At 37.3% G+C, this 12,970-nt stretch overlaps 1 protein-coding gene across 5 annotated transcripts in view; it reads right to left on the bottom strand.

Moving 5' to 3' along the window:
* LOC137261894 (four-jointed box protein 1-like) overlaps window positions 1-12,970 on the bottom strand; it is a 62,856-nt gene that overhangs the window by 7,661 nt on the left and 42,225 nt on the right. The gene's annotated exons all lie outside the window — the stretch shown is intronic.

The raw sequence follows: 12,970 nt of genomic DNA, 5'->3' as shown, positions 1-12,970 counted from the left end.
TATTTAAGTGTTTAAGTGTCTGGCACCCACAATTTGTTGCCCAGGACTCCTTAAATTAATAAGCATGAGTCCCAGGGACCCTGAAATACAGGACTGAAGGTAAATTCCTGTGGGTACTGACTCGGAGCTGGCAAGTCTTGGGTTTCAAACTGACTGTCCACTGACTCACTAGGCACCAGGCTTCATCAGCTGGGACACTCGGGCAGTAATTCTAGTGCATGACTACTCTGTACACTTTACTTTTCAGATTAACATGGATATTATCATTTAACCTGTGCACCCAATTAAAAAGATCACGTCTTTAGAAATACGAAAAAATGCTTGTTGGTTAAGTCCTGATGATAAAATATATTTAATAACAATTAGTGATTACAATGGATTCTATTATTATCTAAAGTTAATTATGATAATACTGAAGTTGTGTGTACTGGATTATGAGTGGGATAAGACTTGGTGTACTGTAGTCTGTAATTCAGATTGCCATATCGTGGATTGTGGGGCAAGGGAGGCCACTCTTCCAAGACTAGCTGGTCATCATGCACCAATGTGAAATGTCATGTCTGTTCTCTGACAGAGTGGCTTAGTAATTTGTTTATTGATTTGAACATAAATGTACAGTAGGTGATTTGTGACAGCTGTCATATATACAAAAGATGAGCATCATACATGTCTCTGACATTCTGGTTTATTAATATTAATAGTTATGTTTCTGAGCTCATACCTTGACTCCATATGCCTGAGTATTCCATGGATATTTAAGAATTGTGACATTGTCAACCAAGTCAGCAATTTACTGTCATTTCCTAATTGATAAAGGTTTGATATTTAGGACATGTTGAAATCTGAGGTTCCCATTGTGTTAAGATTAGAAAATTGGCATTGAATATGAAATGAAATACTCATATTCCAGCTTGCTCGTGGAGCACAATTTACAGAATGCATTGTTTATCTATGAGCACTCGAACATGATGAAGATAGTGATGCTAGTTTTAACTTTCTGATTAAAGTGACATTTTGCTTAGGAAATATTCCCTTACACTTCTTGAATAATTACTTCCTACACAATAACAAGCTGCTTCCTGATTTGTCCTGTCAGGTGCAGTCTTACCGCCATCCACACACCATAGCAATCTTTTGATCAATCAGTTTGTACACAAAGGAAACACAGCTGCCTGATTTGACCCCACATTTTATATAATCTGTTGTCCACCGCTAACATCACAGCCCCGCCAGACACACCCCTGTATTTGGAGCAGGTGCCCCTTGACTTGTCCTCTACCCAGTGTGTGTGTAATGGTATCTGATGGCTCAGTTCTGTAATGAAGACAAATGGGAAGTGATCATAGCCTTAGATAGGAAGACACTTCTCATTCTGTGAAGGGCTATCCAGGTGCTGAGTGTTGTCATTTGCTCCTGTATAACCAAATGGAAACACTGATCTGTGTTGTCACATACAGATAGCTGTAGGAGAACTATGTTTAAACAGATAACAAGATTGTAGATCTTTAAGATTATGTCTCTATACCAGCTTACACCAAGGGTTGTTGTAATGGGTGAAATTCAAATACTGCCAATGTAGTTTCATTTTTATGCTTTTTTTTTATTTTATTGTTTGTTTTAAGAAGTACCTGTTTCATAAAACAAGCTTCTGGTTAGGTAGTAGAAAGCCCATGACTAGACTTGCACAAGTCTCTAAGGTAAAAATTAATGATTTAAATGATAATTTCTAAAAACTAATAAATAGTAGACTGGTCTGCTTATCTAGACCTGTTTCTTCGAAGTATACAATTACAATACATTCAGCAACTCTGTATTCCATACAGCTTTGGAGCAAGGCTAAACCATGACATGAAACTGAATGTTCAACTTATCAGTACATCTCAGATTTTTTACAGAAAATATCTTCCTTATTACTCATTCATCTAATGAGGGCATAAATAGCATGTATCACAGATGCAAAACCTGCTAGCATTATATACATGTATTATGTGCAATGCATAGTCTCACACATTAATATTTCAAACATGACAGTGTAAAAGTCAAGTTTCAAGTGAAAGTCTCTGCTTGTTTCAAGAACTTTATGATAGTACATTCTGATTACTTGAAAACAGTATCCTTTTCATTGTCATGGAAAAAAATAAAAAACTTCTATTTTTGTAACAATGAAATTAGTTTTTGATATTTTGAAATTTGCACTTTTAAATATAAAATTTTACAGCAAGTATCTCCAGGCTATACATTCCGATAACTCTCCACTATTGTTGAGAATTATCAGAATATATCCTGGAGATATCAAGGATGAAGTAAACTGAACACATAATCTTTGGTTCTTCTATTTTGACAAATACTGCACAGAATGTCATAAACCCCTGAGTGAACTTTATGCCGAGCAGGGGGCATCAGGAATAGGTTTTACATATTGTAACCATGTGGGGAGTTAAACCCGGGTCTTAGGTGTGACAAACATATGCTTTAACCTCTAGGCTACCCCACCGTCCCATATAAACATGTACTGACAGAATGACTCTTCATCCCACAAGTGCTTCATTACATCAGCCCCTGTAAAGTGACCAATGGTTTCCACTTGACTGTTACAATAATACAATAGTTACAATAGTACAGACCAACAATGTCCGGAAAAGAGTGTGATGAGATTTCTGTGTGGAATTTTGAGTTGCCAGACACAACTGTTAAATAATTACTTAATGAGGTGTGTAACGCAAGTTTTGTTCAAAGTTTTTGACTTTTAGGGGACAATCATAAAATCCTTGATAAATTTCGGGCATTTGTCTCACCCCAACAAATGATCATTGTGTAACCTTTTTGTGTGACACAGTTTTCAAAGATCTAAGGGGAGATAAACGTGACATAGTGAAGGGGATAAAGGTATGTGTACCTGTGAGCTGGAGCAAGGCGGCTGAAGTGAACTGAACACTTTTTCATATCTAACATATCCGAAAGCCAGATGGCTGTGGAAACTTCTGTCCTCAGGTGATAAAAACTTGAAGCACCTGTAATCTACACTTTGTTACTTGTGTTATCTTGGTAATACGGTGTCTCAGAAAACAATTCAGTAACTTCTGTCCTCAGGTGATAAAAACTTGAAGCACCTGTAATGTACACTTTGTTACTTGTGTTATCTTGGTAATATGGTGTCTCAGAAAACAATTCAGTAACTTCTGTCCTCAGGTGATAAAAACTTGAAGCACCTGTAATCTACACTTTGTTACTTGTGTTATCTTGGTAATACGGTGTCTCAGAAAACAATTCAGTAACTTCTGTCCTCAGGTGATAAAAACTTGAAGCACCTGTAATCTACACTTTGTTACTTGTGTTATCTTGGTAATACGGTGTCTCAGAAAACAATTCAGTAACTTCTGTCCTCAGGTGATAAAAACTTGAAGCACCTGTAATCTACACTTTGTTACTTGTGTTATCTTGGTAATACGGTGTCTCAGAAAACAATTCAGTAACTTCTGTCTTCAGGTGATAAAAACTTGAAGCACCTGTAATCTACACTTTGTTACTTGTGTTATCTTGGTAATACGGTGTCTCAGAAAACAATTCAGTAACTTCTGTCCTCAGGTGATAAAAACTTGAAGCACCTGTAATCTACACTTTGTTACTTGTGTTATCTTGGTAATACGGTGTCTCAGAAAACAATTCAGTAACTTCTGTCCTCAGGTGATAAAAACTTGAAGCACCTGTAATCTACACTTTGTTACTTGTGTTATCTTGGTAATACGGTGTCTCAGAAAACAATTCAGTAACTTCTGTCCTCAGGTGATAAAAACTTGAAGCACCTGTAATCTACACTTTGTTACTTGTGTTATCTTGGTAATACGGTGTCTCAGAAAACAATTCAGTAACTTCTGTCTTCAGGTGATAAAAACTTGAAGCACCTGTAATCTACACTTTGTTACTTGTGTTATCTTGGTAATACGGTGTCTCAGAAAACAATTCAGTAACTTCTGTCCTCAGGTGATAAAAACTTGAAGCACCTGTAATCTACACTTTGTTACTTGTGTTATCTTGGTAATACGGCGTCTCAGAAAACAATTCAGTAATGAGTTTCAGTCATTTATAGTGTATAAATAAAAGAATCAAGCTTCAGTTATCTAGCTGGTTGGTTTGTTGTTTAACACTGCAGTTGTCAGTGTTCCAGCTATATGGTGACAGTTTACAAACAAGGTAAGGTTACTGGCCAATTAAACATATTTTGAACAATTAGAATTGAAACTTTTAAATGAAACAGTACTATTCATCTTTAGATGGGGATCATTAAGTTTTTTATCTGTTTGAGAATGCACTTTTCATAGTATGAGAGTTTTTCGCGCCAGGGAAAGATAAATACGTCTATCAAACAAGGCATACTGTATCATAACATATATTATGTTGCCTGTTCAATTTAGAAACATTCCACTGAAAATTTCTTCATTTTCAGGAATCTAGATTTGCAAGATTAGTCAACACTGTGGTATTTTCAAATATTTTGATTTTGGAGTTTAAGGGTCTGTAAGGCACCACATTAGGTGAACAAACATTGAAATTGTTTAAGTGAAGGTTTGTAAAAAAAGTGAATGAAACTATTTCTTTTCAAACACTTTAGGGCAGAACAATCTTGTTTCTATCATCTTTGATGTTTCAAACACTCAAGTGCTAATGTTCTCTTGCAGACACATGTTCACTTAATCTCTTTCAACCCTTCAAACTCCATTCAGATGGTTTCAAAAAGGTTTGAATCACCATTATTCAACACATTAAAAAAGTTAATTGAAGAAGTATTCCTAGTATTCACTCATTCTGTTGTTAAAAAGTCTAGTTACGACTTGCACATGGGGAAAACATTGTAAGCACATAACGATTTACTGCATCAAAAGATGTTTGCGAAGGGAGTAACTTAAAGTTCTGTATCAGTCCAAAACAAAAATATGTAAGGAACATTTGCTGTGATTTGCAATGAAAACCGATTGAAACACTGTAAATTACAGTATTAGGGTACTTGCAACAAATGAATGGGACCTAAAACATTCAGATGTATCCATCAGTTTGTTACAAGTTACCTTGTTATGTACTCTGTTTACTGAACTACATTTTTGATGTTCTACTCTATTTACCATACAGAAGCATTTATTGTGACCAATTGAGACATCCTGTAGGGACTTTGGTTCAAATATTTCTACCCTCATGCTTAAATGATATCAGGATGTCATATCATCTTGAGTGGGTGGCATCCCTGACTGAATGTTAAGTTGCTCATGATATTGACCACTGGTTTGTCTGGGCTGTTACATCAAGGTCACAGTGACATAGGCTAGATATTGCTGATGCAGCATAAACAGTAACTCAACATAATTTCTCTGTCAATGATTGCATTTTGCTGAAGGTGTTTTGAGGTTGATAGTTTTTATTCTGCACATTTTGCACAAATTTTTTTTTTCTCTAAAAAATGCTGAATCTGCAAAAGAAGATTGGTCATTGAACTTGGAAGCACATTATATTCACATACTATTCTTAAAAAAATATATAATGCTATCTTCCTGCCAAGCTGCTCACTTGTCATCCCTGCTAAGGAGAAGCACCTTCTCAACACTGAGATTTATGTCCTATTATTTATGACAGTGGAGTGTTAAGATGTCTGTGTGAGATGGGTCCAGTCTTGTGAAGCACGGTCTTATTCACAGGTCGAGGTGTTGAGTCCCGGCAGTCAAGGAATTTGTCACTATCAGGCTGTCATATATTGTGTTGTCACACGCAGTCATGTCAAGAGGGGAGCCTTTTGATAAGAGATTCTTAGTCTGAGCACCTACAGAACGTTTTATCTTGTGAGGTTGCAGACATGGTGGACAACGGAGGCATGATGGAGCATATGTTGTCACAGATTTGCAAGTTCAAATTGACAAAGTTGTGTTATAACTCATTTAATAACACACACAGGTGATAAGTTTGTTTATAGAAAGCCTTATAATTCAGTGGTATTCGGTCAGATCTGATTTAACATGAGTGTTTACAGGTTTGTATTGCTCTTTTGTATCTCAACAGCAAACAGTAGTGATGTACAAATAAAAGATTGTAGAGCTACTACACTGCAGGGACCTATGTTATGAACCGATCTCATGGTGGAACATTAATTTAATATCACTTTGAACAATATTTCAGTTATATATCATCATGTTTGTCTGAATGTTTATGAGGCATGGATCTCATGGCAGTGAAAATTTCAGTTCAGTGAGGCTGTGATCAGCTTTTCAGTTCTAGGCAGCAATGTCGTCTCACATTAGGTGGAAGCTGATATGTATGGAAGATGTTCAGCAACATTAGAAACTTGACGTATATATATAGGGGCACTTACACTAATATCAGGAAAGCCTGACATCAGAAGTGTTGCAATACATAAGACACCTACTTCAAGAACAGGAAAATTCATTGAACCAGGTAAACATTTCACTAGTTACAAATGCATGATGTTTCATAAAATATATGTAACTGAAAACATTTACTCAGGCTGAATATTGTAGGGTTTCTCAAACATCTTTAATGTAATGAAAAAGGATGAAAATTCAAGTGGTGCTTATCAGCTGTTTTCAAAGCACATATTTGTTACTGTTTAACTTTTTAACTCAATCCAGTTTTTGTATGTTCTCCAGCTGAATGAAACTAACCAGTTCTTTGTTGATTGTGGATTGTGTCAACTATTCCTTGAGCGTGGTTAACACTTTAGGCATGAGGGAGGGATCATTATGTCATGTCAAGATCCCCTACAACTCCATGTGTTTTGTCTTTCTCATGCGAAACACAAACCTCCCTCACTCCCTCCCCGCCACACACACACACACACACACACACACACACACACACACACACACACACACACACACACACACACACACACACACACACACACACACACACACACAGACAGACACACACGCACAGACACACACACACACACACACACACACACAGACACACACACAGACACACACACAGACACACACACAGACAGAGACACACACACTGAAAAAAAGAGAAGTCTTTGGACCTGGTAGCCTAATTGTTAATGCATTCCCTCATTATGCCTGAGTCCCAGGTTCGATTCTCAGCATGGATAATATGTGTGAAAACAATATCTGGTGTCACCTACCATGATATTGCTGGAAAACTGCTAAAAGCAGCATAAATCTAAACTCTCTCGCTGACTTCATCAAGTGGGTCACATGACTGTATCATGAGGTATATACAAGTGGTTCACATTACTGTATCATGAGATATTCACAAGTGGTTCACAGGACTGTATGATGAGGCATACACAAGTGGTTGACATAACTGTATCATAATACATACACAAGTGGTTCACATGACTGTAACTTGATGTATACACAAGGGTTCACTTGACTGTATTTTGATGTATTCACAAGAGGGTCACTTGACTGTATCATAATGTATACGCAAGGGGTTCACTTGACTGTATCATAATGTATACGCAAGGGGTTCACTTGACTGTATCATAATGTATACGCAAGGGGTTCACTTGACTGTATCATAATGTATACACAAGGGTTCACTTGACTGTATTTTGATGTATTCACAAGAGGGTCACTTGACTGTATCATAATGTATACGCAAGGGGTTAACTTGACCGTATCATAATGTATACACAAGGGTTCACTTGACTGTATCATAATGTATACACAAGGGTTCACTTGACTGTATCGTAATGTATACACAAGGGTTCACTTGACTGTAACTTGATGTATACACAAGGGTTCACTTGACTGTATTTTGATGTATTCACAAGAGGGTCACTTGACTGTATCATAATGTATACGCAAGGGGTTCACTTGACTGTATCATAATGTATACGCAAGGGTTCACTTGACTGTATCATAATGTATACGCAAGGGGTTCACTTGACTGTATCATAATGTATACACAAGGGTTCACTTGACTGTATTTTGATGTATTCACAAGAGGGTCACTTGACTGTATCATAATGTATACGCAAGGGGTTAACTTGACCGTATCATAATGTATACACAAGGGGTCACTTGACTGTATCATAATGTATACACAAGGGTTCACTTGACTGTATCATAATGTATACACAAGGGTTCACTTGATTGTATCATAATGTATACACAAGGGTTCACTTGACTGTATCATAATGTATACACAAGGGTTCACTTGACTGTATCATAATGTATACACAAGGGTTCACTTGACTGTATCATAATGTATACGCAAGGGGTTCACTTGACTGTATCATAATGTATATGCAAGGGGTTCACTTGACTGTATCATAATGTATACACAAGGGTTCACTTGACTGTATCATAATGTATATGCAAGGGGTTCACTTGACTGTATCATAATGTATACACAAGGGTTCACTTGACTGTATCATAATGTATACGCAAGGGGTTCACTTGACTGTATCATAATGTATACACAAGGGTTCACTTGACTGTATCATAATGTATATGCAAGGGGTTCACTTGACTGTATTTTGATGTATTCACAAGAGGGTCACTTGACTGTATCATAATGTATACGCAAGGGGTTAACTTGACCGTATCATAATGTATACACAAGGGTTCACTTGACTGTATCATAATGTATACACAAGGGTTCACTTGACTGTATCATAATGTATACACAAGGGTTCACTTGACTGTATCATAATGTATACACAAGGGTTCACTTGACTGTATCATAATGTATACACAAGGGTTCACTTGACTGTATCATAATGTATACACAAGGGTTCACTTGACTGTATCATAATGTATACGCAAGGGGTTCACTTGACTGTATCATAATGTATATGCAAGGGGTTCACTTGACTGTATCATAATGTATACACAAGGGTTCACTTGACTGTATCATAATGTATACACAAGGGTTCACTTGACTGTATCATAATGTATACGCAAGGGGTTCACTTGACTGTATCATAATGTATACACAAGGGTTCACTTGACTGTATCATAATGTATATGCAAGGGGTTCACTTGACTGTATCATAATGTATACACAAGGGTTCACTTGACTGTATTTTGATGTATCCACAAGGGGTTCACATGACTGTATCATGATGTGTACACAAGTGGTTCACAGGAATGTGTCATGATGTTTAAGCAGTTGATTCCATGAGAATATGCAATAGAATATCAAGACCAAAAGTTTCATAATGCCCTGATTCAGCTGTTCATGATGAAAGCTGTTGATACACATGTTGTCTTAGTTTCCAATAGCATTTGGTGCATCTCATAAGTGATGATATTGTATACTTTGTAAAGGATTGTAATGCTCCATGTTTCCTGTGCATGACAAATCTGGTATGATAAAGCAATCAATACAGATAACGCAGGCATGTTACTCAAACACTGACATGAAAAGACGTCCATTTATCTCCCAGATGTGGCTCACAAACTGTAGTCTCAAGTCCGCACTTGGCGGTCTCCATGGTTGTCTGTACAGTTACTTCGAAATGAAGTGCACCATCAAAAACCTTTAGTAGATGAGACATTGATAGTGAACAACCAACTGCTCTGCCAAGTGTAGAACTGCAGATCAAGTTGATACATCAGAACAGTTGCCCAGGCCGGGTCCAGACCTTAGCTATGGTGACCTAATAAATTATCGGTGACAACCAGGTGGATCCAGTCATTGGTGGTGACAACCAGACAGATCCAGTCATTGTGGTGGCAACCATGTGAGCCTGGCAGATCAATTTGTTAACTCAGACCTGACTGGATCCAAACATTTGTAATGACAACCAGATAGAGCCAGTCATATGTGAGGACAACCACATAGATCCTGTGATTGGTGGTTACAACCGTATAGATCCAGTCTTTGATGATGACAACCACATGGAATTAGACATAAGTGCTCCAAAAGGTCTGTCTACTACACCAGTAGCAAACAGTACATCACATGTGTGATGCCCTAGTGATATACCAAGAACACTGCTGAAATTGTTTGGGAACTTGAAGGTGTTCAATTACCTTCTGTTGACTGTCAACAAGACAGACGCTTTGTCCAGATGGGTGCACACTTTGTTCAGTAGTGGCGAGGCAGCAGTTAATCTGCCTTTAGTTATACATTGCTGCCTCTTTGACAAGTTGGCTGGTGCCATTCTGACGCTCACATCACACAGTTAAGAAACAAGTGTTCACGGATGTTGCTTCACAAACACATTAGCTAGAGTAGGTTGAAATCAAATAAGGAATAATTAGTATCTGGATCTATGTTCAGTTTTGCTTAATGTTTTTCAGTTTTGTTAGGATTTGGGATACTCTTTGTCTACAGCAGCATGACTCCACTTATGCCAATGAAGCGTTCAGTGCTTCTTTGTAATGTTTGTACTGGTCAAAGGCTTTTAGTGTATTTTATTCAATTACTATTCCACACTTCATGATTCCATTTTGTAGTTGTCTTCTCTCTTATAATCCATTCAAAACAACAGTCAGATAAATATATTATCATCTCTTTCTAGTTTAGACGTTAACATTTGGCTCCAGTTGGGTGAGACTAAGTTAAAATGTGTCATATTACCAGACTTAATGCGGTTTTAACTGGTATGCAAACTTGGGAGGCATGTCAAGAGTTTTATGAGGAATTTACATTATTAGTTCAGTTGACCAGCAAGCACCTGCCATGAGAGTGCAGGCCAACATAATTCAATCATTATTTGTCCAACTTTTGTCATGGCAAATTGTTCAGGCATTTGTATAAAGTAACTTCATTGGATGTGTTTCACCCAAAGCACATGCATGCAAACATGCAGTGCACATGCATGGGCAAAAAATGAAGGGAACGTTGATTTTCTTAATCAGTGAAGGTATATGGGGACAACAACGTAATGTAGGCAGGGAGTTTCTTGGCTAGGAGGGTGGGGGGTTGAGAAGCTTATAATTGATTCATTTCAGTCGAAGACAAAGACTGTGGCATAACAAGGCCTAATGGAGCGTGGTGTGAAATCCTTGACTAGAATAGACAGCCAATTAAACATAGATACACAATTAGACACATTGGACCTCTGGGAGATGTTGATATCTGTCTCTGATGCCAAGACATTAATAATTGACACAAGTGTTTCACCTGTTGATGTGACTGGAAGAGAGGTGGTTACACTGTTGTAATCGTAAATTGAGTAGCTTTGGTCAGTCCCAGAGGCCATTCTGAGGGTTTGCCCCTTCCAGACTATTCCAAATTGTATCACATCTTTCCTGATGGGATTGTCATTTTTTGTTAATGTTGGCTATGTATATAGTGACAAAGAATTTTTAATATGAATGAAACATGTTAATTAATGTGTATGAAATATATTTTCATCATTTCTTTTATCAAAACAACTAACAAGCATGATATGATTTTCAAGGTGCCAAGTGAAAGGCAGAGAAATTGTCTGTGTTTTCATCTATTTCATTGTCACTGTCTAGTATTTACCTAGCTTAGTTAAAATGGAAATGACCAATACAATTGACTGTGAATGTAAATTTTTAAATGTTAATAGTAATTTAACTAAAAACCTTGTTAAGTAATATTGAGTATGACCTTATTCTGAATGGGTTACTGCTTTGGGTAACATGTTGATTGTTTAGATGTTCCTTGAGATGGGTAAGGTCCAGATGTGAGGCATGTGACCATCTGCTTCACACTGTCAGTGTGTAAAGCCATTGGAACAGCTGTGAAATGTACAAGAATTATTTCAGCTAAATGAAATAGATAAATATGGACAGTATTTAGGGGCTGTCATTTGTTTTAGGTGCAGATGGCCATGACAGAGATTTTTGCATTTGTTGAGTCAGGAACCAAACAATGAACATCATGCCCTTAGAATATGAGAATATTATTCTGTTGCTGATGAAATCTCTCATCCTCCACATATTCTTTCCCCAGCCTGGAGGTCACTTGTTCAAGGAAGAAGTCACTGATCACAAATGGTCACTGATCACAAATGGTCACTGATCACTGTCACCAAACTTGACTATCAGATCCTTTCATCAGCTCTATGACACACGTAATCTTCTGGGGATGTATTGAGAGTATTTCTTCTGCTAGTTACTTGAAACAAACCAGTCTGATAATGGTCGATCAGCTAATGAACTAATTAGTCAGCTCATATTCAGTTCTTAATGTAGCCTTTAAAGGTCGATATGTATGATTCTTTAGTTGCCTGCAGTAATGATCAAATTACCTGCTGAAGTTTTGCTCAATTGTCATGTTACCATGGCAGCAGGTCAGGTTGTATTGTTTGGAATGTTTAAAGTGAGATGCCAATAGTCAGCACTGCCTTGTCAGATAATGTATGATGGTCTTCTGGGAGACATCATTGAAACACTTCCACGGAACCTGTTAATCAGGGCTTTCACCGAATACAGTTGATTCTTTTTGTATGACATAAATATGATGACTAGTCCAAAGCTGGTAAATTCAAGTGCTGGCTCTCCCACTTTGGTTATAAATACTGTTCACCTAATGACTTAAAACCACTATTTCACCCCAACTGCCAGTCTCTGTGTTAGCCAGAGTTGCAATGTAATTGGATGATTGAATCTAACCATGGATGTGTCTTCAAAATCTTAGTAGACCTGGTGTCTGTCAGTCAATTAGGTTGATGCCTCTGTTCTCGCAGCAGTACAAACGGGTACCCAGAAGGAGAAGATTATATTGTGACTGTTAATCTTGTATGTTCCTCAGTAAGCTGAGATTGAAAGTGATTGGGGCAATAACCATAGTGCTTATAGATCATCATCATCATCATCATTTTTTAAATGTAAGATCAAATATGAAACTAAGTTGGGAACCTGCGACTGACAATATTTTTATGAAGTGGCTGTCACAAAGATGGTAAGGATTAAAGATTTTATTACTGATTGGTTAAGCAGATGCAAGTGCTGTATATCACATGTATAATTTATGGAATAATAAAGTGGCAATAATAGGTTATGTCTCATATTTTCCG

This window comes from Haliotis asinina, chromosome 14, assembly GCF_037392515.1.
Source record: "Haliotis asinina isolate JCU_RB_2024 chromosome 14, JCU_Hal_asi_v2, whole genome shotgun sequence".
NCBI lineage: Eukaryota > Metazoa > Mollusca > Gastropoda > Lepetellida > Haliotidae > Haliotis > Haliotis asinina.
Note: the sequence above shows the minus strand (reverse complement) of the source record. Positions and strands in the feature narration are given on the sequence as shown.